The sequence below is a fragment of the Rattus norvegicus genome, chromosome 8, assembly GCF_021556685.1.
Source record: "Rattus norvegicus strain SHRSP/BbbUtx chromosome 8, alternate assembly SHRSP_T2T, whole genome shotgun sequence".
NCBI classification, from domain to species: Eukaryota; Metazoa; Chordata; class Mammalia; order Rodentia; family Muridae; genus Rattus; species Rattus norvegicus.
Window position 1 is genome coordinate 36,658,719 of NC_141541.1, and position 5,239 is coordinate 36,663,957.

Genomic DNA, 5,239 nt, shown 5'->3' on the forward strand with positions numbered 1-5,239 from the left:
ACCATAGGACAGAACAGGTCCTTTCTTAGCAGCAAGATAGGCTTAGTCTTACAAAAGAGGACAAAGCTTTCTTCTTACAGATTTAGTTTTAATTCATTTAGCAATAAAAGGATGGAAGCTTTTTCTTTCTGTATGCAATAAAGATTGTGGCTCATTTTTCATCCAGAATGAGTGAGTTCTTTCTGCACTTGGGCTTGGTCTTTTTCTCTATATACATATGTAAGTATGGATATATGTGTGTAAGTCTGTAATTATGAGATAGTATGAAAGCTGGGCCCAACTGATTTAATGGAGATGTATGAATGTGTATGAGTGATTCTGTATATAAATCTATGCGTGGTTAATCCATATTTGCTTGTGTAAAAGTTTTTCAGTTTGTGAGCATGATTCTTTTCTTCTGGTTCAATAGAAGTTTATTGCTCCAAACTTCCCCTAAGCTGACAAGTAAGAGACATCTGGACAAGAGGGAAGGTTCTACCAATTAATCCTTTTCTTAATCCCTGCTGTCGTAGGATGAGGTGCTAAATGCCAGAGACTGCAGTTTCTGTCCCAAAGAGAACTCAAGCAGGTGAGCTATCATAGCAATGTGACTTAGACTTAAGATAAGTACATGTTTTATTACTAAACAGCAACCTTAAATATCTAGAAAGACTAAGTCTTGCCCATGCCTATGCTCATCCCCGTCCACTTTCCTTCAAGAGGGAACCAAGAAAGGAGAACAGCTGGGCTTGGCCCTCAGCATTAAGGAGAAGCCCTGTTGCCAGCAGTAGATCATCCACACAAATTGAACTCAACAGGATCTTTTGGGGTTCTTTGTCTTATAATGTTAAGTTCAGACAATTGTTTATTTTAGTTTTTCCACCCTATAGGTCCTTTTGTGTATATAATAAGGCTTCCAATTTGGGGGTTGTCTCCGCATTGATATGTGTCTTTTGTGCTTCTTTGGCTCCTTTTCTTGTTTGGTTGTTTTCTCATATTCTGATTTTTGTTGATTTATCTTATTTCATTTATTATTATTGTTGTTGTTGTTGTTGTTGTTACTACTACTACTACTACTATTACTACTACTTAGATTTCTGTTTGTTTTCTTACTTTCTTTTTTTTTTTCTCCTGTAGCCTGAGTTGGTGCAGAACTTCTGACTTTATTTCCAAAGTGCTAGGCTTACAGGCAGGTATCACCATGCCTTATTTAGGAGCAAACCATTACAAAATTTCAAAGAACACTTGAGGAACAAGGTAGACAACAATGCTTATTATGTAATTTTGTATCACTGTAACAAAAACATCTTGTTCAGTGGATTTAAGAAGACCTGCTCTAAGTGTGCTCACTCAATGCAAAAAAAAAAATTAAATAAAATTTACAGTATTATAATTTGAGTAGGTGCCAAATGTCCTGTTCCTTTTCTCCAATCAGGAAGAGAAAATTCTTTTCCAAATCACTTGAAGCTTGGACAAAAATAAAACATCACCCCCAAAATTCTGTAGCATCCCAGGCAGGCTTCAGCCCTTCAGAGAGGATATCCCAGCTCTCATGATCTCGTCAACCAGGAGAATGTTGGTGGTGATCACAGTACAGGAGTGAAGCAGCTGCTTCTTCACACAGTAGTTATCCCACACACCCATTTCTGCGGCCACCATTGGCTCACCTGTGTTCAGATCCACACCCACAAGCTGACCGGATTCTGAATGTTCAGCTTTAACTAATGTTTCCTGAAGGTCAAAACCAGAGTTCTGCGCAAGAACCTTGGGAATGATGAGCAAGGTGTCTGCAAATGCCTGGACCCCAAGCTGAGTCCTGCCCTTCACAATGGGCTTGTATTTAATCAGAGCCTCTGCAGTGCCACTTCAGCTGCACCTGCACCCGGGACAACACAGCCATCATCAATAGCATTTTTGACAGCCCTCAAGCCATCTCTGATTACATCCTTGATCTGAGTCAGCGTGTGCTTGTTTGGTCCTTTAACCAGTAAAGTGACAGAACGGGGATTGTTATATTTCTCAATAAAGGTGAACTTCTCGGTGCTGGAGCCACTGTCGCCCATCTCGCGCACGCTACTGCTGCTGCTCGCCCGTCGTCCCCCATCGTGCACTAAGCGGTCCCAAAAGATTCAAAGTCCAAGATGGCAGCCCTCAAGGAACAGCTGATTGTGAATCTTCTTAAGGAAGAACAGGTCCCCCAGAACAAGATTACAGTTGTTGGGGTTGGTGCTGTTGGCATGGCTTGTGCCATCAGTATCTTAATGAAGGACTTGGCTGATGAGCTTGCCCTTGTTGATGTCATAGAAGATAAGCTAAAGGGAGAGATGATGGATCTTCAGCATGGCAGCCTTTTCCTTAAGACACCAAAAATTGTCTCCAGCAAAGATTATAGTGTGACTGCAAACTCCAAGCTGGTCATTATCACCTCGGGGGCCCGTCAGCAAGAGGGAGAGAGCCAGCTCAATTTGGTCCAGCGAAACGTGAACATCTTCAAGTTCATCATTCCAAATGTTGTGAAATACAGTCCACAGTGCAAACTGCTCATCGTCTCAAACCCAGTGGATATCTTGACCTACGTGGCTTGGAAGATCAGCGGCTTCCCCAAAAACAGAGTTATTGGAAGTGGTTGCAATCTGGATTCGGCTCGGTTCCGTTACCTGATGGGAGAAAGGCTGGGAGTTCATCCACTGAGCTGTCACGGGTGGGTCCTGGGAGAGCATGGCGACTCCAGTGTGCCTGCGTGGAGTGGTGTGAACGTCGCCGGCGTCTCCCTGAAGTCTCTGAACCCACAGCTGGGCACGGATGCAGACAAGGAGCAGTGGAAGGATGTGCACAAGCAGGTGGTTGACAGTGCATACGAAGTGATCAAGCTGAAAGGTTACACATCCTGGGCCATTGGCCTCTCCGTGGCAGACTTGGCCGAGAGCATAATGAAGAACCTTAGGCGGGTGCATCCCATTTCCACCATGATTAAGAGTCTCTATGGAATCAAGGAGGATGTCTTCCTCAGCGTCCCATGTATCCTGGGACAAAATGGAATCTCAGATGTTGTGAAGGTGACACTGACTCCTGACGAGGAGGCCCGCCTGAAGAAGAGTGCAGATACCCTCTGGGGAATCCAGAAGGAGCTGCAGTTCTAAAGTCTTCCCAGTGTCCTAGCCCTTCACTGTCCAGGCTGCAGCAGGGTTTCTATGGAGACCTGAGCTGAGCTGTGGTTAGTCCAGTTGGTCCAGTTGTGTTGAGGTGGTCTGGGGAAAATCTCAGTTCCACAGCTCTACCCTGCTAAGTGGTACTTGTGTAGTGGTAACCTGGTTAGTGTGACAATCCCACTGTCTCCAAGACACACTGCCAACTGCATGCAGGCTTTGATTAGCCTGTGAGCCTGCTGCATTGCTGTGCTTCGCACCCTCACCAAACATGCCTAGGCCATGAGTTCCCAGTTAGTTATAAGCTGGCTCCAGTGTGTAAGTCCATCGTGCATATCTTGTGCATATCTTGTGCATAAATGTTCTACAGGATATTTTCTGTATTATATGTGTCTGTAGTGTACATTGCAATATTATGTGAAATGTAAGATCTGCATATGGAGGACGGAACCAACCACTCAAGTGTCATGCCAAGGAAAACACCAAATAAACCTTGAACAGTGAAAAAAAAAAAAGGTGAACTTCTCCTCACCCAATGTATACTCATAGAAAAGCCCTGCATGTCCCAAACAGTCAGGATTCAGGTCATCAAAGGAGTTCAGAGCTATCCCACCACAAGCAGGAGTCAGCCTTTCCATGTTTCTCCTCTTGGCTCTGTGCAGAGCTACGATACCTTCTTTCCAAGAGCATCTAAAGAGAAGGGGTCAATCCCCTTTTGATTAATAACGACAAATCCTTTATCTGAATCACCACAGACTTTCTTCTTCAGTTATACGATTTTTTAACTCTATCTTCAATGAATTTTCTTTCAGCCTTTACTAGTTTCTCTCTCTCTTCTGCACTCTTGTTAAAAAAAAAAAAAAAACAGAATTCACTTCTGTCTTCTCATACTCCAAGGACACGTTACATGTGAGGATGTAGGCATTTTCTACTCTTTTCTTCATATCAGGATGCCGCGCCCCATGATCCAAAACAAGCCCTCTGATTAAGCTTGTATCAGTTTCAGATTTATGCTTCATCTCCATGATCTCAACCATGAAGAGGTCAATGGGCTCATCTTTTTTCCTAATGGCCAAAATGGAGTCCACCACAGCCTCTGTCAAGACATCTGCAAGCTCAGCATGAACTTTAGTCCGCAGAGATGTCCTGGCCACATCGATGAGTGTTTCTCTGTCCATCTCTTTGCTTACTTTGACTTGTTCCAAAAACTGGAGTGCCTTTTCCTTTGCAGCTTCAAAACCTTCAGTTATTATTCTGGGATGAAGACCTTCAGAAATGTAGAGGTCCGGGGTTGGGGATTTAGCTCAGTGGTAGGGTGCTTGCCTAGGAAGCGCAAGGCCCTGGGTTCGGTCCCCAGCTCCAAAAAAAAAAAAAAAAAAAAAAAAAGAAATGTAGAGGTCTGCTTGTTTGAGCAGCTCTCCGATGATGAGGACATTGGATGTAGTGCCATCGCCGGTTATGTCATCCTCCGCTGTAGCCACTTTTGCTATCAAAGAGGCTGTTGGGTGTTGAATTTGCATTTCATGAAGTAGCACATTGCCATCTTTAGTAAGTTTGATGTCTCCAGCACCAGATACAAGCATCTTCATGGTGCCTTTAGGCCCCAAGTTGGTCCTCAGAACATCCTGCAGGCCCCGTGCCAGGCAGATGTTCACCGCCAGCGCTGCCTGCACGCAGGCCACCTCGGCTTTGGGATTTAGGGTCTTCACCGCCGCCATGGCTGGTCTAGCTCAGGGAGAGGCCGAGAACAACGTGTTTTCTTACTTTCAATAAATGAAAATGGAAAAAAAAACCCGATTATTGGGCAGGTAGCAATACACAATGGAGGCCAAAGTGAACATCTCTTAGAAGAAAATACGAAGCAAAGAAGTTTTCACTCTGAGTTTTGTATCCACAATTGTATGTTTGTCGTAGATCACAGCAAGCAGCCCTGCCCAGCTCTCCATACAAACTATTATTAGATAAAAAAAATCCTTTTACGTTTCCTAGAAATGATCCCAAGGATGCATGAAGAAGCAGCAGCTAGAGAGAATCTAGTGCCGATGGTTAGGTGTGGTTCAAACACAGCCAGCTCCTTTTAATCATCCTAACAGGAGAGGAGGAGATCATTCTAA

The 5,239-nt window shown here is 44.0% G+C and overlaps 2 pseudogenes across 1 annotated transcript; one reads left to right on the top strand and one right to left on the bottom strand.

Annotated features, from left to right (window-relative positions):
* Cct6a-ps7 (chaperonin containing Tcp1, subunit 6A (zeta 1), pseudogene 7) lies at positions 1,123-4,861 on the bottom strand (annotated as a pseudogene).
* Ldhal1 (lactate dehydrogenase A like 1) lies at positions 2,016-3,640 on the top strand (annotated as a pseudogene). The gene has a single exon (XR_015627579.1). The product of XR_015627579.1 is annotated as a lactate dehydrogenase A like 1 (transcript).